Raw genomic sequence first — 27,193 nt, forward strand, 5'->3', positions numbered from 1 at the left:
AAGTTAGGAAAACCATCTGTTTATAATTTTTAATGCAATTTTGCAATGACTGGCAGGTGAGTTACTAAGAAGTTTATTAAAAAATTAAGTAAATAAAATTACTACTACAGAAGTGAGCTATAAAATCATTATTATGGAATCATAGGTTATATGAAAGAAATCTTAAGGTCAGTTTGTTCTAAAGTATTCTCCAAGGATATTTTTTCCTAAGAATGTATTGGAAACATTTAATAATCATTGAAATGATATGTGCTTGGTGACACAGTTCTGGTGAGAGCTAACATGGCAAATGGTGTAAATTCATAGAAATGTCTCAAATCTGCTCTCAGACGTAAAAAACTGGAAAAAAAAAGAGAACACAAACAGAAGAATCCCCCCCTCTACCAAGCCCCAAACAGCTGATAATTCCTTGCTGCTTGAAACAGAATAGGAATTCAGACATTCTGCATGAAGGGAGACACAGAGGGAAATTCAGAAATAAGCTACATCTGTGAAAGTAGAGTTCTGTTAGATGATAATGTTACAACCCGGACTGGGAGCCCAGGGAGTTGTAAAGGTTCTGTGACCCCCTTGGGTTAAATTAAGGTGAAATGACACCAACCAACCAGTTAAAATGTTTTACTTGTGGTAGAAACAACTTAAACTTGGAAAAGGATAGTAAGAAATGTGGTGTCTTATTGATAAATCTGTAAGAAGGAAAAAAAAGGAAAGAAAAGGAAAACAAAGGAGAGAGAGAGTTGAAGTATCTGGGTCACCATCCCAGGTTCCAGTGTTGTCTCAGGTCCAGTAATCTTAGGTGGCAGGTACATGCACATCAAAGTTTTCTGTTGTCTTTTAGGTTCATCTTATCAGTTCATTAGAATATTAGACAGAGACATGTATTCCATGAACTCCTTTCAGAGACAAGGAAAAGGTAGAGCATGGGTTCTGCTCATACATTGAGGGGGAATGGAGTGCACCAACTGCCTTGTCTAATTGAGCTGGTAGTTGTGCTCCCCTCTACCTTTATTTTTTCACCAGTTTTTGCTTAGCTCCATCTTGTGCAACATTTTTATCTCTCTTGTTATTCTTTTAACCCAAACGTATGGTTTCACTCAGTCCATATTTCCCCCCTTTGAGGTTTATCTAAGGAGTTTGACAATACAACTACAAGGAAGTAAGGATGTGCATCCTTCAATACACTTGACACTTCCTTGGGCAGCATTCCTTAGACTAATCACAAAGGCCACAACTTGTCAAAATTTTCTGCATTGATGAATGTTTGAGGTATTGACTCCTTCAGTTTCTTACAGATATCTGTTAGCTAATGCACCTAAACGCTGAGTGAGATGACAATCAAGTTTGTCGACAAGTCAGAGTAAGGTTGAAGATACCCCATTCATTCACTGAGAGGTGCCTTCTGCCAGTGTGCTTGGGAAGCGAGCCAGGGAGACGCTGAGAACAAGGGTAAGCTCTAAGCCTGCCCATTAAATGCACCACTGAGTGCCAGGAGTTGCTTCTGTGGGTTTAGGAAGAGAGTGCAGACTTCTTTGCTGAAGCAGAATACATGCCACTTAGCTGCGGTAACTAGTTTATACCTCATTTCTAAATTTTAATAAATGATAAATATGTCTGTTACCTACAGGTTTGAGGGATAAAGGGCCCCTGGAGTGAGATTCTGTCTAAGTTAAGAGAATTAAGGTAATTAGATGGCAGCTTTAGGAGGACTGCTTCATTAATGGAAGGTTAGGTTGACTTTTGCTTTCCAAGTATTATTCAAGGCTCATTTATCTCTTTGAGCTGTAGAGGAAAAGGTGAGATGTCCAGGCAGTCCCTCTCCCCTCTCCCCCATCCCCACATACATTCCTGGTCTTCACTATAGTGCAGAGTGAGGGTGCAGGGGTTCTGTATTCACCCTGTTTAACTGATGGGGGCATTTCAGGAGAGCATTCTAACCACAGTAGCTGTAGGTTAGTGCTGATGAGGATGTGGTTTACCTTTTCCATTGAAGCTGTCCCACAGATTAGTGAAGAATTTAAGGTTAACTGGGTCAAAGATTGCATAAGTAAATAATGTTTTCTGGAGGTAAAATGCCTTACCTCACATTACTAAAGTCCATATTCTGGTTAACGCACCCAGCCTTTTTAAGTATTTACATATAAAAGTCATTGGATAAAATTCATCTACTCTTTCTGATGAAAAGTGAGGGGGAAGTGAGGGGGAAGGGAGAAATCCAAAAAACCTGAAGAATACTTCCAACCTCTGCCAATTAAGAAGGAAACAATTCCACTAATGGTGCTTTATATACAATGTAAGACATTTTTTGTGTTTTTGAAAGTACAAAGTAATTGACGGCTATAATTATATTTAGCCATATGATTCAAATGAATAAAACCCCATGACTGCAGTACAAGGTGTCTTGCAAAGAGTGTAGCTGTTAAAAACAAATTGGTCTGCCAGTGAGAGTTATTGAATTTAGGACCTTTCTTACAAAGATGGAATAGCTAATGAGAAATGAGTGTTCTGGATCCAAGGTGATGTGCCCACATCATTTAAACACTGCAGTCCTGGCTAGAAATGTTTTGTCCTGAAAAAGGAGCATGTTTTTGCCTTTTGTTCAGGACTTTCCTGATGAAAGTACAGATAAAATAAACCTGTATGTATGTATGAAGGCAACATCCCCCCCCAATCTTGAGTCCTTGAATTTACACATACATGTTGAGATCTAAAAATGTATAACATATTATTAAACTGTTTATGCAGGAAAATAAGATACAACCACTTATGTTAGTTACAGTCTAACTGTCAGCACTGGCAATAAATAGTTTGTAGATTGTGGGAGCAGCATTTTGTTCTCAATAATGCAATAATAAAACAACAAGCCCTGCCATGTACAGGCTTGTTTTCCTTGCAGTTCAGTTAGAACATCACAGAGTGCTATCCCGTATATATTATCTCTTATGTACTATGTATTATACTGTGAACAATACATGCAGTCAGAAGTTCAGTGGACTTTTTTTGATAAATAATATTTATTTATATTATTACAAAAATATTTATTTATGTTTGGTTTGGATTATTTATTTTGTAGCACAGAATTTATACCTTGGGAGAAAAAGCCCTGACTAGTCTTCCAAATCTATGTTAATTAATTTATCAAATCTCTTTCAAATTTTCCCACTGATATCTGAAGTGGAAGAAGATAGAAGATACTTCTTCTATTGAAAGACTTGATGGTAATTAACTTGTTTCACATTGCTGTACTATGTGTTTAGAGTTTACTTAGCAAATTATCTTACAAGTAGTTTTTGTTATTTTATTTATTTAAGAAAAACTCCATATATTTTTTTCTTCCAATAACCCTTGTTTTGATCACTTGTTAAAATCAATACTAACTGAATGAAAGGCCATATAGCTTCTCTGGGGGTTTTGCTGTCAATATATCTGGAATCTAGCTTTGGTTCTTCTTATTTTTTGAGGCTTCTTTTTTGTCTTACTGTGAGAATATAAGACAGCCACCAGGTATTTGCTGATCCTTTCATTTTGGATTAAAAACCAAACCACTTTTGGCTGAAACTTGCTGAGGTTAAATGACTATCTTAATGAGCAGACAGAGTGACTCTTCATTTCAAATATGTAAGGAAGGCAATGAAGAATCTGTCCTTGCTTGTGGCACTGAATGATGGGAAATATGCTTAAGTGTAACTATCGGGACTTTACAGGTACCATTTTATAGAGAATGGATACCTGTCCTTAGAACTGTGACTGATCTTAAAGCTTTTACGTAGACTGCATGAAAGCAAAACTCTTTCTCCAAGAAATTAGAATTACTTCTCCTTACTACACAGATGTAAAAGCCTGTATTCAATGGTTAAAATTAAAGTGAGATGGTAACCACCAAGTGAGATACCAACCAGAATTCCCAATTGGAAAGATATCAATCTGATATCTTTCATAGGAAATACAGGGAAGAAGAGTATAAATCCTGCAAAGATTTCTTCTGTTTTATAAAACCACCACCAATAATAAATCTGCAAGTAAAAGAATACATCCTTACCACTTTCAAGTTAAAGTGAAAAAACCCAACAATCTCAAATAAAGGAAAAAAAAAATCTTAATATTTATCTGTGAGACTGGTATCTGGTAGTCATTAAAGCATTTCCTGATGCTTAAGTTCTATTGACACTAACATAATTATCACTTACAAATTAAAGTGTTTTACAAAGGTAATTGGGAATGTATTCTAACATTACTAAAGATGAGAATTAAATCTGGCTTTATTAAAATTAGAATGCAATAGTATTTTTGACAATCTGGTAACCTATTTCTGGTTTACATTAGTCAATTTGCAAGGCTGTAAAGAAAATGTATACTTATTCTAATATGACAAATGCCATTTTCCAACAGCTCTTCTTCAACTGTCTCATTTACTATTAATATATATATGCATATTAATGTGTTCAGCATAAATATATTGAGCTGTATTTGTATGTTAGACATCAATAAATATTTGTCAAAATTGTAGTCTTCTGTTTGAATGTTTAGATCATTGCTGTGTATTAAAAAGTGTACGTATTTTGTTTCACAATTGTTTATGTATCTAAAGGATACTGTAAGTAAAATATGACGTTATTTTAAATAATATTGTGCAAAGTCAGCCCTGGCTATCAGAGTCAAATTTGATTCTTCTCATGAATGTTAGTTACTAAAGGTCTTGTAAGTTAAATTTAGTCAGGAAATTATGTCTGGACAACGACATTAACTTCAAATTATGCTGTTGGTGACACTTGAAAAGTACTTTGACTTCAGAGTATTTTGTCATGTAAGTGACTATAATTTAGGAAGCTATTCTGTTGGTAGTGTATTAGAGAGAATAAAATTTTGAAATCTGTTTAGTCTTTCAGTGCAAAAAAATAAGAACTATGATATCTTACATTGATTGGTAAAATAAGAAGAAATGGGCAGGAGATTTTATATTCAAAAATAACTCCTTTGCATAATTAATTTACAGAATATAATTATTTTTAAATTTCCAAATTTTATGAAATGTACGTAGTAACAGATGCTGTCTGTGAGAACACAAACTCCTAGTTCAATGGGTTTTTTTATGCTCTGTTTAATTGAAATACTGTGGAATGTTACAAATTAAATTTGTTTGTTAATCTTAGCTATTATTCTAAGAATATTTATGGCAAAATTTCAAATGCTTTATACTCTGCATATATGTACACATAAATATATATATGTATATATGCACATATTTATATTTATTATTTATCTTTATTTATACTTATGCAGCAACATATAGTTGAATTTAGGAATTCCTTTTTCCAAATCATTTTAGCTGAAACAGAATACTATGTCCTTTATCAGAATGGCAAAAAATAATACTAAATTCAGGGAAATTGTATCCACAAATAGATATGAATAATTTTACCTTTGTAAGAGACTTTACTGAAAGTAATTTTCTTTCTCCCTCATTTTGTGGTGTGGCATTCTCTGTTTTCAAAGAAAAATTCCTTTCCTGGACACTTTTTAAGATGAACTTCTAAATGATTGCTATTTTGACACTTTGACAAGGGCAATTTCCAGCAACTGTCATTTTATCCAATCAAATATCTAACTTATGTGAAAACTTTGCATTTTTTTTTTTTTATGTTATCTTAAAGAATTATGTTACCATTCTTACGGTTCTTATGTCACCTATCTTCTGTTGCAGTTTCAAGAGCAATCACATAGACATTGCTAAACTATCCTTGCAGACACATCAAATGTCTGATTTGTGCTAGTAAATTGAAAAAGTATTTGCCCTCATTGGTATTCTGAGTGTGGCACTTCCTCTTCAGCCCACACCACTTACAAGGAAAAGATGAAAAGACTAGTCGGAATGGAATATTTTCAAACAGAAAAGTTGAATTTCTGACATGAGCATGAGAGCGGTCCATGGCACTCTGTACAGACGTGTGTGTACAGCATGGCATTGAGTCAGCTTTCTGACCAGAAATTGGACAAACAACGTAGATTACTCCTGTGCAGCATGTGCACACTTGGTGTCATCACTCCAGCATATACAATGTTTCAGGACTCCTTTTAAGTTAACATCCCAGGACTTTAATCCAGTAGGATTTTTCCTGATTCTGTGCTGACATCCCAATGAGGAAGAGCACTCTAGTAAAATAAAAATACCTAAGGTTTGGACGAGTTGAAGATGACTATTGCAAAAAGAAGCATTTAGCTTCTATAATGAAATTAATTTGATCTGAAAAAAACCCACAGGTTATTAATTGGATTAGCACTATATATACACCTTAATGCTGGAAGTTTTATGATAACAATGAAAAATGTATTTAAAACAACACTTTGATAGCCTCTGTTTTCTTTAAGTAGCACTAGAGAAAAACTGTCTCTGTTATATTGCATGCTTTTTCTATTGACTTTAGACTATCTGTATTAGTTTTAGAATAGAATAGATTTGGTTGGAAGACACCTACAGTGAACACCCAATCTAACTTAAGGCATTCATCAGCCTTAAATTCTTTTTATTTGTTTGTTTCTGGTTCCGTTATTAATTTGGATTAATTTTTTAGTTATTTTGATTCTTTTCCTGAAGAAGTGTTGAAAATTAAATTTTATAGTAGGAATTCAATAATTTTCTAATAAGCACTAAAAATATTTTAAAACTGAAAATCATGATTAGTATGCTGTATACAAAATAGAAGAATGTTTAATATTTTCCTTAAGGACCCAGTTAGATTTTTTACCAACATAATCCCATTTACTGCAACTTAATATCAGACTGATAATTCCTATGAACTTCAAAAAAATAGTGGTATATAAACCATCTGGATATTTTAAGGATCACATAAATAGCCACACAGCATGTAATTTTCAATTGCTTTTCTTTCCTCTTCCCATCTGACTCAGTTATTCTTGGGCCAAGTGCTGATTAACATGATTTCCAAAAGTACAATGTACAAAATTATAGCATTTTGCTAAAACAGTGATCAATGTGCTGAAGGATACAAGCTGGCAGAAAGCAGTAATAGTGGGGATGAGAAAACATTTTGAAAATGGAACATGATTCAGATTTGCTGTCATTGACTTCAGACAGTTACCTAAACAATGTAAAATTCTGCTCTAGGGGTTGAGGCATCTGTCAAACCCAGAAATTTTAAAACAGATGTTCAAAAGAACTGAAAATAATGGTGAAGAGAAAAGAGAAGGAGAAGACAAGCTTTATTTTGTAATGATTTGCTCCATATAGGCAGGGAAAACTACTTTAATTGTGGAAATAAAAAAAAAAAAAAGTGTAAACAATATAAGAATAATTTTGAAAGAGGCTGGATATATCTGACTCCAATTGGTACATTGATAACATAACACTTATCATCTGAGTTTAGCCTTGATAAGTTCAAGAGCTTGTAAAGACAAGTTTTATAATTTTGTCTGTGAATTTCATAATTTTCTGCTTTCTTAAGTACTCCCAGTTTTTAGGTGGCACTAATGGACTTGGGAACCATGGGGAAGCTGCTAATTTTCTGTGGTTATTTTTGCAAGGCCAAAGAGTCCACAGATTTTGGGAGAGAGGGACAAAGGGAAGACGGGAGTAAGGGAGATGGAAAAAGGAGGGATTTGTCTGTCTGTCTGTCTATCTATCTATATATCTATCTATCGATCTATCTATCTATCTATTTATTTAACATATGTTTTGTAGTATTTGTTCCAAAATGATAGACAATGCAAACAAATAGGGAAAATAAATCAAGGTTAATTGGAGCAGGATGTATACATGACAAACTATGTGTTTTAAACCACAATGCAGATGACCTTGATTTTAATAAAATCAAATTAAAAACACTCCACTGGAACACACAAGAGCCAGAATGCAGTAGGCAGTCAGGTCATGGTATGTGTTGTTTAAAATGTACTACCAGGTTTCAAGGTGAATTTATCATGAATTTATCATGAGTTTGAATTTATCATGAGTTAAGCAGAGTTATCCTGGTATTTACATTAATAGCAGCATACCTCACAGTAGTCGGAGCTTAAACTGTATATTTTGGTGGTACATATGTGAGAATCTAGTACATACATCTTTATTTTGCCATTTTAACTTTCAAAAGAATAAGAATTCTTTGTCCACAACATATTTAGTCCAGAAGCATACTGATTGTGCTTGGTTTTTAAGTTTTAAAATTATTTGATGTACCTAGTCAAACAAATTTCCTTTGTGGAACCTAAAGGTTTCTCATCCATCCAACTTTCTACCCTCATGCTGGCACCTCCTAGGGTTTCCTCCTGCAGGAGGTGTAGGATATACTTCTTGATCTCTGCCATTCCTGGTGAATAGCTAGCATGTCTTCTAGTACAAACTCCAGTCAGGAGGACTTTTAATTTCAAATCATGTATTCTGTACATTTGTTTTCATCTTCTCTTCATTGCAACAGAGCCAGCCAAAAATTAATTCCCTGTGCTACCAATGTAATTTCTCTATGATTACTACAGTGGTTGGCATGTGTTTTTTTCACTGATTTCAGAGGATACGCTTCTGAAAACAAAAATATGGAATCCATGTGTCACAGGTTTTCACAAAGCGTAAGAAATACTGTGTAGCTGGTAAATTTGATTTACCCATTCAGATACATAAAACAATAAGAAGTGGCTATATTGCTTCTATGTCTATAAATGATGCTTCAGCTATCCTAAGTAGAGAATAACCAGCCAGGGGTTCAGGGAATACCAAAACCATCTTCGCTTGTCTTGCAGAGAATAATTCTAATCATTTAATCTTTCATTAAAAATCTGAGCAAATCAAATGCATCTTTTGCACCTTATAGCACATACTAAAAATCAACCAGTTGTTGCATGATTATATTGCAGATAGATAATGAATAGTAAATTCTAAACACTAAACATCTGAAGTCATCAAAAAATAGAAAAAAATAAGTATTGTAACATTTCATTAAGAGTTTACCTGAGAAGTATTATTTATGCTACATTTATAAAACAATATAGGATACGATTTTTGTAAAATGGATTTCTCTGGAATTTAAATACCATGATTATCCATGCAGGAATACTGTAAACTAGTTAAATATTTTGGAAAGTATCTGCATTATTTTCTTTTTATCCATAAATGTGTTTCTAAACCAAAACCTCAAATATGCCGATTAAACAGTTGAGTCAAATCAATAAATAAGCTGAATAATGAACTAATTCATTTGTATATGGTATCCTACCTTATATATTATGTTGAATAATGGGATCTATTTTTTAGAAATTGAATATTGTAGTACAAATGAGAGAAAAAACTGATTTATACTACTTTTACTCACAGGGGAAAATTAGAAACTCTGAAAAAAATATTTTGAATTTCAAATGTTTATTACACTAGGTATAATGGAATAAACAGATCACAGCAAACAAAAATCACTCTAAAATTCCTCTAAAGACTGTGAAAAAAATTCCTGGAATTGTTTAACTATAGTGATATGGAATTCCTTGTGTTTTTGTTAAATGTGTAGATAAGAGTAATTTCTCCATATAATCTATGCAATAATATTGTGATGTGTTCTAGATGTGAACTTAATTTTCTGAAATTTAAAATGAAGGTATTTTAGTTGGTTCTTATGTCTTTATGCTACATGGACGTTATTTTAAAATTGAAATATCCAGAATGATAGATTATACATAAAGTATCTTAACCCTTCACTGCACTTTTAGAGTTGGAAAAAAATCTTGTAACATTTCTATGTTAAAACAATCACATAATTCTGTAAAGAGTCAAGGATTTAGGATAACTTACATAAATACATACTAGAATATGAATATGCCCTGTTGTTGGGGTTCTTTCTTTGTTTGTTTTGGTATAAACCATTTAGACCTTGATCCTGAAACAGCTACAATTTTCTGTTTGATTCTTGTAGTATGAAATAGTATCTCCAAGCCCATTTTACTAAAAAAGAAAATCACACATTAAATATTCAAAATACATTCATCCTTCAGACTGTGATTCATTTTGCCTCTCTAAGGCATATATTTTAGGGCGGGGTAAATTGTTGCCAGGGAAGCACGCTTCTTTTAATGCTGAATATAGCTGGATCTCAGACATTCATCTTTAATCAGATACCTTGTTCAGATGGTAATGTTATATAGCATGATTCTCACTGTGAAATGCCATCATTTTAATTTTTAGGGATTTTTGGAAAAGTGAATTGGTGTTTTTCAGGAGTTAAAAGGGTATATTTTATGGATAAGCAGAGTTTTGGGGGGAGATCAGAGTTACATCCATTTATATTGCACTAGGATTGAAATGTTCAGGTCTCCACTGTAAGAAAAATACTGCTCTTCCGAGCTTCTGGTATCTTGTCATCCTCCTTATTTTCTGTCTTACTTTGGAATGACTAAATATTGGAGTGTCATGGGTAAACATAAATTATTTTGGTTTTGAGTGGAGAAAAATAATGATGAAGCAGCTAATGGAAAGGTCCCCACCATGAAGAGGTTACAGTTTAATCTCAGATGTGACACAAAAAGAAGATAAAATAAACAAACAAATATAAAGATAGAAATGTGACTGTAATTTTTATAAAGGATTATGCAATTATCTGTCAGACATGCATGCATTTTTGATTGCTGAGTGCATTAAACTGTTCCTTTAATGGAAGGTTTTAGGAGAAAGGTTTTAGAAGTAATTTGAAAGATGAGAGAATAAGGTCTAAATAGGGATTCAGAAGACATTCCATGAATGTGAGACAGCTGGAAAGAGAGCATGAAGGTAAAATGGTAGAAGGAAATTAAAGCAGTGCTGAACTCATGTCCTTAGCACATAGAAGACAAGTTCAAAGTTATAGGTTAAGGCTGAGTAATTTGGGTCACTAAATGCCAAGAACAAGGAATTTGAACTTGTCCTAACAGAAGGATATAGTTATGGATGATGTAATTGTAACATCACACAAACTGTGGAGTTGGCCACATTTTATGCCATAAATTACATTCATATGTTCTGAATCTGTTGACTGAGGTTGAAGATGAAGGGAAACTATATGGCTCAGTTTTAATAACTGAGTGTTTATTTATATATAAAAAAAAATAATATGAGATAAAACTGTCGATGTTGATTGACATTTAGAAGCTTTTGGCATCTTTAGATGTTTTATTGCCTATTTTCTTCTCTTTGTGAGTACATTATGCCAATGGATATGAATCACTATTTCCTACCCAGTGTACAAAATGAATAGCTAAAAGATAAAACTGAACTAGCCATTTTTCTGTGTTTTTCTCCTTCCTGCATTTTTAGTTGGACCCATCTTCTCAACACCATTTTCTCTGCTCCAGTGAAAATAACAGACAGATTTTTCTAGTAATTGAAGAATTATTTTGACCTATTAAGACTTGCTAGTTATGTTTTTGATTTCCACTTTATAGTTCAATGTTTTATCATGAAGTTGAGATACTAAAATAAGTAAACTGTTTTATAAGAGCTGTATTAGGCTTACTGTTTTTTTTTTTTTTTTTCATGTGCATCTCAAGCTTAACCTTAGGAGAGCAAGGGCAAAATCAGATTTCTTTGATACTTAGTATTGTTTACTAATACACATCAATGTATTTTCTTCAAGCATAACTTATCTAGTATAGTTGAAATGTTTCTGGTTACTTTTAGAGCATTCCTAAGACACTGAAACAGTCATCTGTTTTACACATCTGAAAGTTTGAATGCATTTTACCACTGGTATGCAGTGCCTTGACAGCATATTGGATGCTGCTATTTTTGTGACTGTGGGAGTGAGAAATGAAAATGCCAGTTTTATGACAACATGATGCATTGATTCTACTCACATGAATATCATTAATGTCATACTCTGCCTTCTTCTCTTGTGCCAAGTTATGTTTTCAGCAAAAACTAAATAGTGTAATTCAGAATATGTTTTATTTGAATCTTGCACAATTTCATTCTTTTTTTTTCTCAAAATCCTAATAAAATCTGGAATGAGTGCTAAAGAATGAAGACTACTATTCAAGGGTATATATGAGTGTAATGGAAATTGTTGTCCATGCAGTATTAATGTTGAAATCATATGCACACAAAACAATTAGAGTTTTCTTGACTGTTTATTTTGTAAAGCTATGTAGCTTTGTCAATCCGAGAAATCTGCCCACCAATATTTTTTAGAAAAATATTCAGGACCATGTTGAACTTTATGGTACAATCTATCTGGAAATATAAATGTATCCAGCTGACAAGGTTTAGTCACCTGGTAACTGGGATACTCAGAATAGATTCTTGATCATCTGCATCCCAGAGGAATGATTTAAACTTGGGGTTACTCTCTCATATAAAATTATAACACTACAAGGTGGAAATTGCATCACACTGACATCCATTGTCCAATGTATCATATATGTAACAATAGAAGAGGATATAACCCCTCTTGGATCTCACAGCTCTCTAGGAGACAAAGAAAGTCAAGGGACCCAAGGGATACTGCAGCAAGGATTTTAAAATTTACTATTGAATCATCTGAGAATAAGCATCCTAGATAAGACAGTGCTAAAAATCAGACTAGGAATATTTAAATCTTTTTTCTTTAAATCAGAAAACAGCGAAGTGATATTTTTTGATGTTTTGGGCTAAATTTTCCTACTTTTCAATTAAGTTTGCTGGTTTTACTTTTTCATCTATTCTTTTCAGAATACAAAGAATACTCTGATTAAATCTCTTATGGGATACAATTATTATTATCCTTTTTTCAATGAGCTTTAGTTGAATATTTCCAATAATAATAATAATAATAATAATAATAATAATAATAATAATAATAATAATAATAATAATAATAATAATAATAATAATATCAATTATTGATTAAGAGTAGATGTTTGTGATTTGTTGCATTTTTAGTATTCTCTTACTTAAGAAATAAAGTTTTACATAAGAAGCTTCAGAATATTTTCATAGAACATCTTTTGAGTTCCTAATTTTAGCAGTCTCTCATCTTCTAGGGCCTCATCAGCATTTTAAAACATCTAATTTTCTTCAAGCATAACAGAAATAACTAAAGCTGTGTCTCACTGCATTTTAGTCCAGAACTTTCAATATGCACAAGAGCAATTGACCAAATATTGCCAGATCATCTGAATACTTTGGGAAACTGCAGGCTAGTCTACCCTGTAACAATTTTCATTGACTAATTCTCATTAACTCTTGATCTTCATAGTGTTCATCCAATAGTTTGTTGATGAAGTTATTCTGGCATTTCCTACAGTTTTGCACTGATAAGAGATAATGAAGGATGGAATTAATATTCTGTTCAAAAGTGGAAGGATTTTAAGGTATTTCAGTATACAGAACATCCATCCATTTTCAAGGACAGATCCTTGCTGTAGTCAAGTCTGCTGAAACAAATACCTCTTCTATGCTATTTTGTAGTTTCACTTTATAATATGTCCTTTTATTTTGAAAGCTGCTTTTTTAAAGGTAGACAAAGCTTTAAACTACTTGTGATTCCTGGTTGCTCTGTAGCTGAGCACTTAAGCATGAACACAGAAAAACAACTGTTCTAATCTTCACATCTTCAGTTCAGTTCAGTTTATTTCTGAGTTGTGAGTTAAGTGTATTTATATCCAAGTAATTTAGCTATCTATGCGTATTTTAATATATATGTATAAGTTATACTTAATGGCTTTTCTCTCACATCGATTTTTCAACACATAATATTTTATCTGGTCTTCATAAACATGAATGAAAAAAGCAGGGACCAAAATTATCTCTCATTGCTATATCCAAATGAAATACCAAGAGTGGAAAACTTCACAATACCTCAATGATAATATGAAACTGCATTTTGAAAAGATGTAGATGTTGCATTATTTCTTAGATATTCATCTTCTGAGAACCATGGTAGATCTGAATAGGCCATTACAAGAAGTGGTATATGAATGTGTGTATATAGACATCATTAAGGAAATCCTATTTATAAAAATTTTCAGTTTGAGACTACCAATTAGTTTATGAGAAATTTTATATTTCTTAGAATTAATGTTTAACAATCCAATGTACCATATTGTACTTAATTTGAAAGGATAGGTTTTGTGTTTTACCTCTTGATTCTCTTTTCAAAATTGGTATTTCTGAAACTTGCCTTCTAATTTAAATTAATAAAATAAACAGAGACTATCACAGTCTAAAGATAATTTACGATTTGTATATTCATACCCTCCTGTGCTTACTTAGTGTCTGCCCTGATGTTTGTCAGTGTAGCTGCAGGTTGTAGTTTTCTTCTTTGTGCCACACCGCAGTGGTGAAAGTGAATGTACTCTGGGGATTGAAGCTGTCTACTGGGGAAGCATTTGAATAGGATATAAAGAGGATCAAATCACTCTGATACATCAAAGAGCAGAATCACACTGAAGAATGTCCCCTGTGCTGAAACTTGCAAATTTTTAGATTTTATAGTATACAATATTATTTCAGAATACCTGGGGGTTCAGTGCAATTTTGGAAGACAAAGCATGTTCTAAGAGGTAAATCTTTTTAGTCTAGTTCCCATTTCAGCTTCAAATTTATAAATCCTTCCTTAGTAGCAAGTGGACAATGAAAGATGTTTGGTGATATGGTGCTTGTCTAAGACTCAAACCTTCAGTTTTTTATTGGCTATGGTTTTGTTTATGCTCTAAGGACAGTCTCTTAAAGCTAGATCCAGAAAAAGATTTAGGATCCTGTATTTAGGCAATGCAGTACCTAATTTTTCCAGCACATAGGCTCAGACCAGAATTTTGAGACAGATATGAGGACATCCTGTACGGTGGATGGGAGGACTTAGGGGAAACATTGCTGAAGCCTTGTCACTGGGAAAGAAAAAAAAAAAAAAAAAAAAAAAAAAAAAAAGTGAGATTCATAAAACAGAGAAGGAAGTATAACTATGTAACCTGGGTTTGGATACTCCAGACATGGTGGGAGAAACCCGAATTCCAGTTCTCCCTCTGAAAGTCATTTCTGCATTTTACATGAAATAGTCATCAGAAAATTAACAAGATTCAGAGCAGAAATAGAGCTGTGCCTTCCAGCTGAGCTCCTACTGTGCTACAAAATCTACTTACTTTTGTCTGTGCGCATATTCTGTCTAGCCCTATAAATTTGCATGTTGTTGCACAAAGCTCATACTTAACAAAAGACATGTTTCTAATACTTGCCTGATCTTAGAGCTTGAGTTAATGTGTTCCTCTAGAAAGCAGGAGAGATTGGTTTCAATCTCATTCAATACAATAAGTGATAATAAGGTCAGTGCCCTATCTTCCAACTCCTTGAAAGTAAAGGGAACCTCTCACAACTTGATTTTAAAGAAAGCAGTTGCTATTCCATATCAGCAGGAGCCCTACCTTTTCTTATATACTCTGATTACTTTGTGAAATACAAAGCAATGTTGTAATGTAGATACTTCTTTCTCCGGCAAGTAGTAGTGCTGCAGATGTACGTTTTCAATATCTCTTGCTTCTGCTTAAACAGGGATAGAACAAGAACACTCAGCAGTAGAGACGGTAAGTGGAGTCTTGTAAAGAGATGCTGAAAGAGCAAGGGGCCGAGAGGGACAAATGGGCTTCCTAAGGGTTTGTGAAGAAAAAGTTGTGGGAAAGATCAGATAATTCAGATGGTTGCGGGAAATGTCATTTAGTTTTGAGTGCCAGGAGAAAGGGAAAGCTGGTGGAAGAAGGAAAAAGAGCAGACTTCCTCTGCCTACACTCATGAACAATTTCCTGAACTTTTCTTCTGCCACTATTAGGGGGGATGGGATCAGAGAAGTACAGTCTGTGATATACTGAGCCTCCTCCTAGGGTCCAAAAGCTGCAAAAGCTAAGTGCTTGTGAACCTGAGACACAGACTGGCTTTTCAGTCTGGAATAACTTAACCCTCTCTTGTATCATGTTGGTTAAAGAGGCAGTTCGGTGACCTGAGATGCTGCTTACTTTGTCAATTGCCTTCCTCCATCTTTCCAGCTAGATCCTACTGTGGGTGACCTTACTGAAAGTGCTCCTTAATGACCTGTTCTGCCACCTGTAAAATGGAGACTCTCAGAACCTCTAAACTGAGTAATCCTCTGAGGACAGTAAATACAATGAGGTTTTGAAGGGATGAGAAATACTAATGAATAAGGATACCTATGAATACAAGAGAGAGAGGAGAAAGAGAAGGAGAGAGAGAAGTAGTTCCTCTCTTTTTTTTGGAGGGGAAGAATGTTCCATCATACATCTGATGAAATTTAGTTTAAAATTAAAACTTTATATTTGGAAAATATAAAAATACATAGTTAAACTTCCTGTAGTTTCTTGTCTTCTGTTTTTCCATTACCAGTTTAGAAAAATTGCAAGACATTCCCGAAGTAGGTTAAATCTTCATTGTTCCTGAGAGTGTTATGGCTGAAAACTGTTGCCTAGCTCTAAAGGATACCTAGCTGAGAATCACCCAGTTAGCCAACCCTGATATTTCCTTCCCTGGAACACATATATTGTGGACATTGGCAGTAGAGTGTTGAGTTTGGCCTACATGTCTGTACACTCTGCATGGAGTGAGAATGGGCTTGGGCTTTTCAACAGTGGTTGTATCTTCTAACAGGGTTGCAGGACCTTGTGCCATGAATTTTTTCCACACCATGTTGCTCCTTTCTCTGTGGCAGTCCTATGCACAGAAAGTTGGATCAATTAAGAAGTCAGTCTGTATCTTACCCAGAAGTGGTACTAAGAAGGTATGACAGTCTTGGGCAAAACATGTGCAAAGCTATCAATCTGCAAAATAGCAAGCTAATTATTCTGCCTACTGTAATTGCTCTCAAATATGCTTTCATAATGGAAATATTTAAAAATGCATTGCTAATTTTCTTCTAATATCAGTACTCCAGTTCCTGTAAGAGAGATGTATGTTGGTGGGGTTTTAATTTTGTTCTCTCCTCTCTCTTTTTGTGGGAAGAAATCACAACATTTGCATTATAATGAAATATATGCAGCACAAATTGAATACAGAATTTCCTAATTTTGTTTACAATTGTTTCATTAAACTTCTTCTGATCTGCTTTTGACCACAGTCATTACAATTTTGCACTTATCAAGTTGTACCCCTCTAAGAGCATTAAGAAAGGAGATGGAGTGCTTAGTTTATGTCCTCTATGCCAGTATTGTTTCTTTTTTATATCGAATTCTTCTATATTGTTGGAAGAAAACAAGCAATACCTTCATTTCATGAATATATCTCTTCTTTACCCCCCTCTGACCTTTTTGTAAGACAAAAAGTTCAGGGCTATTAATGTGGTGTGAAGCATTTTGTGTCATTCTTCCTCTTTTACCCTTAATCTTTAGAGCATTCTGAAGAATTCTTTATGCCCTACCCTGTGATCATTATTAGTGTTAGAGGCCAGGCAAAGTATTTTAATGCATCCAGGCTGGCAGGTCAAGGTTGAAACACTGGAGATGTGATGCCTGACAGGTAAATCATACTGAAGTTTTAAGTGGGAGAGTAATCTGCTTTACAGCTGTAGCATGTCGCCACCTAGCTTTACTTATGTTCTCTTTTTGTCCTTTAAAATTTAGTATTTCAAAAGTCCTAGGTAATTCACAGGATATTTTATATTCAGATAAGTATCTTCTTATCCATCAACTATCAGCTTTTTTACCTTATGCTAACAGCCACTCTAATCTTTTAATTCTTTGGTCTGATTTTGTCACTCCTGGGTTCAACTCACTCTCCCTTTAAAAAGACTGCACCCAGTGCATTTATTCCCATATGAGGTATAAATTAATGATAAATTAATAGTGATCTTTTAAGGCCTCTTTTCTGAATTGCCCTTTTTAGGTACAGAAGACGAACGTGTACAGGCTACTATGCAAGAAACCACTGTTGTCTTAGATCACTTCTATGGAAGTTCTCTACTGATATCTGCCTCAGCCTGCTCAGTTTGGGTTAGTGTGGAGAATTCATTTTGGAATTATAAAAAGACAAAAACATTAGACTTTTAAAATTTTAAATTATAGTTAAATTGTTAGATAGAATTTATGAGAGTTGGCTCTGCTCTCTTCTTAATTGCTGCAATATAGTGACAGTCTCTTCAGATCACCATTTATATCATGTGCCAGCTCAGCATTTTTATAGAATGATCTCACCTTAATATTCAAATAAATTCAAGATGATCCAAAATTATGAAGATTTTAATATCCTACTGTCTATCTTTCATCACTGATTTTTGTCTTAATAGATGATGACCTTTACACATAGAAAAAAAAAATTCAAATGTGATTGGAAGACAGAATTATTTTCTAAAATCTAATACTAAACTCAAAGTTTTGTCTAAGTTAAGAAGGTTAAAATTTGAGGAATTAATTTTATTACCATTCAGTTTCCCAACAGCTGCATTGGAAATAGTATGTTCCTGTTTATTTTATATTATACTGTATCATGTTATAAATTAATGGTGAAGATTTTTTTAACTAAACCAAGATTGGACTCACAAAATACACGTGGCAGATTTAAAACAAGTGGCATAATCATATATAGCGTTTTTATATTTGGGGATTCTAGAGGACTTGTCTCCTTTCCTCTTGTCTGTTTTAATTGTTACATAACTTATGTGGTTTGCCCTACAGACTTCAAGGTCATCTGGAAAGGAGGCAAATCTTTTCTTTGTTTCTTCACTTTTCTAAGTTTATGTAAACAGACTTCCAGAAAATACATCCCCTTTTCCTCCTTCTCACTCCAAGGATCTAACAGTTCAGCAGATCATTTCTGGGGACACTATTTTGAGGATGAGTAATAACTAGGCATCTTTTAGTAAAACATGAGAGTTAGTGTAGCAAGCTTACAGAAACCACTTCAGTGCTTTGCTCAAGGAAATTTCTCAGCCTTTCTCCCCAGTATGTAAAAAGAGTCTGGGTCTTAATTCTTTACTGTTGTGGGCTCTTCAGCTGAAATATGAGCCTTGGAAAAATTAATAAGAATGTGCTATAGCTGTAAATTTAGTTTAGAAACTTAGAACTACATCAGTTAGCATTAGATGTAGAAATATTTTATTTGGTAAACGGCATCGCCTATTTTTCTGTAGACTGTTTTAGCACAAAATGAAGAAGGAGTGTTTAGTTCTTTCTGAGAGTCCCAAAGAATCAACATTTCATCCCCAGTTCACCAACTCATGCTATCAAAAGGTAATAGTTTTCTGGCGCTCAAAAGTGGAAATGATGATGTTTATGTTTGCAGACAAATAATACTGAGTGAGACACTAACATTTCACACATGCTGTAAAAAAAAAGGAGTTTATCAGGTTACACAGCTGTACAAAATAACAATAAACTGTTATTTAAAGATAAACATGTTAATTAGTAAGCTTTCTTTAGGTTAATGAAGATAGAAATATCCAATTAAAATTATTTTTAACAGCTGATAGCCCAGATTTTTGAGGTGTGAAGCACAACAAATTAACTAGTCCTATATATTCAAGTCTGGATACAAGGACACAGTCAAAAACTTATGGCACAAGTGTGTTACATGGGTAGTTAGATTCCAGCCCATCTAAGGACCAGAACAAACCAAGTTATCTAGAGATTGCAGTTCACAGGATTTTTCAGTTATTGAAGACTTGGCCAAGATTTACTCTTCAGAAATAATACATTCAAAGAGAGCCTTTCAAATGCCTACACTTGTTTCTAATTCAGAATTTTTTTCAAATCCTGCACATACCAAACCAGTCAAAGACTATACATTTATAGGTGAGAACCTGTCAAAATTAAAGACAGAAACAACTATGTAAATTTTTAATTATTTTTAAAATTGCGTAATAATTTAGGTTACCTCTTATCAGTAAGATAAAATCCATTTTGTTATTTTGTTTCATCAAGCCACTATATTATTGTGTTGACTCTCATTATTTGATTATGTTAATCAGTAATATACATACACATTTTAAAAATCTGTGTTTTGTGCCAAAGGGAAATTATATCTTCTTATGAACAATAATCATATTTTTTTTCCCCTCATTTGTAACCTTAACTAATAGCAATTAGTTAATTCAGCACATGGCTGATTTGAATTTATGACTGTACTTCTGAGGACAACAGAAGATATGAGGCATCCTCATCTAAACATGGTATTAATTTAGGAATCAGTCTGACAGAGGTCATGGGAGGAAATTCATATCTGGGAGAAAAGCATTCTCCAACATGGAGGACAAATTGAGACCTTACTCCTCCATGATGTGTTTTTTGATAGGGTCATAAATAATTAAACTGATGTTGAGTAACTACATGTTGTAACTATCTATTGGGTACAAACTACATATAACAATATGTGTGACACCACGCAATTTTACTAAGCTAAGCAAAAGCCAAAAGAAATCTCTAGACAGGCCAAGACTAGTCCATGGAAAGTCTGATCCACCTGAAGACCTGTGGTGCTAACATTGGTCTATAAGGCCCTGAAAAGAAATCATTGGATGTTTTAATCTCTACTGAGGCTGAGCCAAACTAAGATTGCAATTAAGTGTAGGGTTTTACTGGCTTTCAGCAGCTACAGTTCAACAAGGCCTAATGTCCTAGTCAGTAATGATAAGAAATACTGGCGTTTCTTGTGTTCCCTATTTCCAGTTTAAGTTGTCACCAACATTGATAAAATTGTCCTTCAGTGATATATAAAGCACATTGCTTGATACCATGGAATTGAACGAGAATTATGCTTATATATCACCACAATGTAGCTCGACAAGCAAAATACATCATACACAGTCTTGTTTCACTTGGCCACTATTACTGAAGATAATTGAAGGGGGTTTTTAGGAAAAAAAAATATTTAGTCTGGGAGCTTTGTTTTGCTGTATTTCTTTATCTCTTCATTTTACCTGCCTACTTCAACTTTTCAAGAGGAAATTTTAGCTTTCCATGCCATAACACAGCTCTTGTAGGTCTTTTAGGTAGTAATAAACTTTTAAAGGAACACAGATCATCATTCTGTTATAAATATATGTAGATATACATTGTATTCCAATACTATATTTTGCAATCTGGTATTTTTAAATAAACAAACAAACAAATAATTAAGATCTATACAAGGTTGGCAACAGACATTATAAAAATAATATTTTAATTTTCTTCATATATTTAATGGGATGGAGACTTCTCAGACTGAGAGGTGATTTTGAAATATTCTATCATACTTTTGTGAAGCTTCAAAAGTTACTTCAGATAAGGCATAATATTTTATTGTTATGTCTACTATACTACTGGTTGAAAATTTTCCAAACACCAACTGAGATTTAACAATACCCTCAAATTCTCTTGCACTTTATTTTGTCGTATTTCTTCTTATATTAAACATATATTTATTGAGGAAATGCTTATATAAAATCATTGTCATTGTTAGTATTTTTTTTTCCAGAGAGTTACTACCAATAATCCAGAACCAGAGCTCTAGTCTAAGCATATCATAAAGTTGCCTCAATTTTAGTTCCAAAATTCACAGTTCAGAAACAAAGTCTCTGTATTAGAAAACATGGAGATAGTATTTGCAAAAAAATTAACTCAAAACCCAAGATCTTAGTGAATATTAGCAGCCTATTACATACAGTGTGTAATTTTCTTAAACATTTATTTCATTTTAGGAGTCTAATACCTTCAGCATAATATTCTTAAAATCTTCCTTTTTTTTTTTATTTTTAGACAGGAGACTTGGCACTAGTCTCTGTTGCCACTGCTTAGGTAAATCATATACTTCATTCCTTTCTTGAACAGAATTTTATCCATAAATAAGAAATTGAGTTAAGTAACCAATGTCTAGCTGAAAAAAGTGACTTGCTTTTATCTCATAACTTGGTTTTCATTCATTCTTTTAATATATGTATGTATATTTTATTGTTTTCTGTGTTATTTTGTCAAATGGTCTTAATGATCTTTAAGGTTTTTTCTACCTAGTTATCTTGAAAAAGCAATTTAAACTTCCCTTTAATGTTTAAATGGGTTTTATCTGGAGCAAAGTATACTCTTTGGTTGGGTTATTCTCATTATAAAGTGCAAAGCCCTTTCTCTTGATTGCCATTAGTTGCTGGAATATAAACAAAGGTCCATATACTTATTAAATATGTATAATTAAAAAAAAAATGTGTATCTGTTGTTATTATTTTTTGTTGTTTTTCAGCTGTCCCTATCAGTCCTTAAATTTTGGAGTCAACTATCCATAAATGGAATTATGCATAAATTTTTGAGCATGTCTAACACTGGTTGAGCACACTTTTCAATTCGATATTAAATTATACTTTTTTTTAGAGTAATTTCTAAAATGGAATAAGAAGGTTTTTTTGTAATTAACCTGAGCTCAGAATATTTACTGTGCATTGTTTTTTAATGTCAGATGATGAGAGAACTCATGTGTCTAACAAAAGCAAATTGTTTACTCATTCATGGATTCTGTTCAGGGCTCTGTAGTTGAATGAATTCCAAATCAGCAGTTCTATTGAGTTGCATGGCAATCGATTGCCTTTTATGTTAGATGAATGGTCATGTACAACCCCCTCTTCTCCCTTGTCCTTACTTTTTTTCTTTCTGGCCCTCTGCCTTAGATGCCATCACCCAAAGCTGTTAGTCCCAAACAAGATTCTGTTTAGTGGCTATCAGCCACTTCCAGCTTTTCATTGCATATAAATGACTGTATTAAGAATTGGAGATGTGATGTGGAGCTGTAAACGAGAGCTGTGAAACAGAAAAAAAGTCCAAATGTGTAGAGGAGGGGAATAATTTGAAATGAGGCACATAAGAGGATGATTAGCAGAACTTTTTTATATTTACAGCTATAGGAACGTTACTAATTGGAAAACAGACTTTTTTTTTTTTATTATTTTTTTTCATGTGACACGTTTAGCATCGAGTTTAGGGAGATGTCCTCCCTTTAGAAATGCATACCTTTCCTTTTATTAATAATGTGCCTTCATATGAGCCTGTTTAACTGCATTAGACAAAGCTTATAACAGTTTTATCATGCATGTATTGGAGGGCAAGGACATCGTTAATGTTTCATTTTATTTTATGGTTGTTTCGGGAGACAGGCTGTGTGTCTTTCACCTAATGTCAAGAGTCCTCATTTTTCAGTTTACCACTTACTGAAATCTCCAGTGCTCCCATCAGCCCTGCAGGAACACAGTGAAATCCTCTAAAGCATTTGCTTTGTGGCCAAACACTGGCATTGAAAAAAGACTATAAGTGGGTACATAAGGCATCCATGAACAGGAGATCATGGTTGTGTAACTTCCACTTTAAGCAACATTGCGAAGAATTATATAAATATCACCTTTGCATTATCTGACAATAAGATGACATGGTGTTAACATCAGACTTTCTACATTTTCCATGGTGTTGCTCCCAGTTCTGCATGGAGACTGATCGTATTAATGTGTTGTGGTTTGGGCCTGATCGGTAACCAACCCCCGCAGCTAATCACCCTCCCTTCCCCCTCCCCACCTGGGAATGGGGGAGGGGATTAGAGGGGTGAAGGGAGACTCGCAGGCTGAGATAAGAACAGTTTAATAATGGCAATAAAATGAGAACAATAATGATGATGGGGGGAAAACAAAAAGAAATATATAAACAGGCAATGTACAGTGTAATTGCTCACCACCCGCTAACCAATACCCAGCCTGTTCCCGGCCAGCGACCCCGAGATACCAAGATCCCACAATCACAATCCCGGAAGCGAGAGAGCTCCTTCCCAACCACCCCTCCTTTATATAGTGAGCATGACGTTCCATGATATGAAAAAAAATATGGAAAGCTTCACGAATTTGCGTGTCATCCTTGTGCAAGGGCCATGCTAATCTTCTCTGTAAAAATAAAAAAAAATCCTAATCACAACATAATGGTAACACATTCTGTTTAGCAATGGACATACCAAGTATTTTACTGGGACCTTTTGGGAGCACTCCAAGTTTTTAATTGTGCAAGGTGATCCTTCTTCCAAATGATAGTTGCTTTATGTTGATGTACAAAGAAAAGTCTTCATTTTTGAACACAGACATTCTAAGACCTCTAGATGTACCTCTATGATGAATGTTTAAATTTTCCCAAGATCAAAAAATCAACAAACTACTAAGATTCATTGTTTTTTAAGGGTTGTTCTGACATGACCACTGATTTTAGTTTATGATACTATTAAGGACCTGTTTATGTCAAAATAAATATATATCTGTGTTAATGGCACCATTGTCTGTTGCACCTCCATATAACTCACAGCATCTACTCTGTTTCTTAACAGTTTACAATTCCTTTTTTCCACTGCTAGGCTAAGATCTCTTTCCTGCATCACTTGAACATGGATGGTTCTCAGATGGGTGCATAGCCCTATGTGTAAAAATCAGCATTACATCCTTCTCTTTTAATCCTAAAAATCTCTTCCTTGCACAAAGTAGATTTCAGAAGTATTGGAAATGGCTACAATCCTGGCCTAGGATTTCTGCAGATGATGTAACTAACATTTTCCTCCTTTGTCCTTCCTCCCTTATAAAGTCTTCCATTCTCTTTCTAGTGTGTCACTGCTCCCCCCGGAAACTCTTCACTCACCTCACCTTTGTTCTTATATGTGAAATGTGAACCTTCATTCTCATCTTTAAAGTCAGGTGCTGTTCCTCAGTGCATCTAATTTCTGTTAAAGGGCCTTTGCTCTGCCCAGTCTTCTTTCCTCTGTGCTCTGTTTGTTCTCCTCACACCCAACCCTCTTTCTACTCTGCCTTTGATAGTCCCACTCCACAGTGTAGGAATGGCAGCCTCCTTCCTGTGTGTCAAGCACTCTCTCTCTTTAAACTCACATTTTCCGCTTCACTTCTTACTTCTTACTGTAATGGACTTGCACTGTCTCTGCCTGACCCAACTCATACCTCATTATCCCTTAGGAAATTGCAGACTCCTCAGTCCCATGTGTTTTAAAATTATGTATAAATGCATTAGAGATCATTAAACTGGATTAAAATAGTGATTGTTTTATAAACACAGAGAGCCATATATGAGTTAAAAGAGCCCTATGTTGGCTTTATGAATGGAACTTAGCCAAGTGTTAGCCTCTATGTCAGTACTACCTAGTTTAGCATGTATACAGAACATCACCTGGGATTAGATATCTGGATTTCCTCTTCCTCCAGTAGATCAGGCTTGATTTGGCTATAAAGACCATTGCCAAAGATTCACTTCCAGTTGACAGTAAACCTGTTTTCTTAAGACAAAAGACTTACTACTCCAGAATGTGAGCTCCCATGTTACAGCAAGTTCTGCAACTCTGGTATACGCACAATAATTCAAATTTTCATTCAAGCTCTTGCTAGACTTGAGGCTCCCAGTAAGGCTGTAACTTGATGTGCCAGCATAGGCAAACCCAAAACTTGCTTTGTTTATTGTAGTTAACGTATAACAGAGGAAAAAATAGAACAAATAAAACAGGAATTATGGATACATAATTGTTTCTGTTATGCCCAACTAGTCTGGAGAAGATCATTTATTTGTGAGCTTTGTAAAATGTCATGCAATTAGAGTGCTAAGGATTATTAACAAGAAAAATGCCTGACAGAAACTGAAATTCACTATTAACAGCTTTTTTTTTGTTTTCATTAGGTGTCAGAACTCTTCATAAAAATTTTCAATTGTCTCTTTTTGGGTTAGTGTTGTATTGTGGTTATATTAATTCTTTACAATCTTTTTGATCACATCTTATTGATCAGAGGTCAAGTACAGTGTGGTTAATATAAACCACAAAGATCTGAAATAAGATGCAATCTTTTGCAAACGTTCCTACTTCACTTAGAATTTATGTTAAATTTTCTGCCTCAATGGCAATACACTTTTCAGACAATTTTTAAAAACTTAACAGGCCAAGACTAGAAATTCTTACTAAATTAATGTCTATCATATGAATGAGATGAATACAAAAGTTAGAAAGCCTGTAGCATCCAAGATGAGTGATTAGGTAGAAAACACTTATCATGGTCCCTTGTGTGTGTAACTATATATATGTGTGTATATATATATTTTTAAAACACACACAGCTGTGTACGTGTATGTGTACATGTATGTGTATGTATATGTGCATGTGTATGTGGCTGCTATTTATCTAATAGACTAGAGTAGCACCGGTGGACCATAAACTTCTGTTGAAAAGTATATATTTAGATTAAAAAAAATAAAAATAATTTAAAAAAATAAATTGCCCATTTACACCTTAATGGTTCCTTTCAAGCCATTACACAGAACTTTGACATGAGCAGTTACAGGTTGCTATATAAATCTTTCTCTTATACATAATTATTTAGTTATTCATGTTAAACATTATAACAAAACTACTTTATAGATGCTGATTTCTAGATGTTACTGCTCTTGATCTTTCCCACATAAATCATTAGATAATGAAGAGGACTACTTTAAAAATTATTAATTGAAAAACATTTCATGTGATCTGCTAAAGTCCAACACATGTGCTTTGAATTAGTCAAGTTGGAAATCATACCAGATTTTTTTATTAAATAAAAAAAATGGTAGCACCTGTATTTCTAAATTGATTTTTGACAAACATAAAAGTGATTTCAATCACTTCAGTTGAGCTATGTTGAGATTTTAAAGAGTAAATCTGGTGTTTTGCATTTTAGCCTTTGGAAACAAAGAAATGCTATGATATTCTTTAAGGATTTCCCACAGAGTTTACAATTTTGATAACACATATTCAGAGGTTATGGAAAACACTGCATTATGTATGTGTTTATAATGAGTTTTAATCTGCTAGATAATTTTTTATAATTAACTTCTTAAAAGCCTTTAAAGTAGAAGACTCGGGACATAAGTCCTCAAGAATTGTATTCTGTCAAATATCTGACCTATAAAGCATTACAAAAGTTTTTGTTATATTTTGAATAATTTTGATGGAACTCACTATCAAATGAACATGGAAGAGGATTGTCATTTAACAATTTGATATTAAATAATGATGGAAGTGTCATTCTTGCTGTAGTTTTCAATTGACAAAAATCTTCCAAAGCTGGGAGGGTTCTAATACAATTACTTTCTGTTCACTGGGTTTGGCAAAATATCTCTCCTTTCTACTGATAGTCAGTTCGTCTCACTCACATCAGGTAGAGAATGATGAATCTAAAATCTCTGGTTAGTGCTTATACAGTCTATGTGCTACATGTTGAGGAGTCCCCTTCTGTATTCAGGAATACAGTAA

At 33.9% G+C, this 27,193-nt stretch overlaps 1 protein-coding gene and 1 non-coding gene across 3 annotated transcripts in view; one reads left to right on the forward strand and one right to left on the reverse strand.

The window, feature by feature from the left end:
- The window catches only part of CSMD1 (CUB and Sushi multiple domains 1), a 1,179,538-nt gene that overhangs the window by 268,002 nt on the left and 884,343 nt on the right, over window positions 1–27,193 (forward strand). The window lies entirely within an intron of this gene.
- On the reverse strand, window positions 23,751–23,854 carry LOC116965673. The gene has a single exon (XR_004409538.1). It is a non-coding gene; the product is annotated as a U6 spliceosomal RNA (small nuclear RNA).

The sequence above is a fragment of the Tyto alba genome, unplaced genomic scaffold, assembly GCF_018691265.1.
Source record: "Tyto alba isolate M040663 unplaced genomic scaffold, T.alba_DEE_v4.0 Super-Scaffold_40, whole genome shotgun sequence".
Taxonomy (NCBI): Eukaryota; Metazoa; Chordata; class Aves; order Strigiformes; family Tytonidae; genus Tyto; species Tyto alba.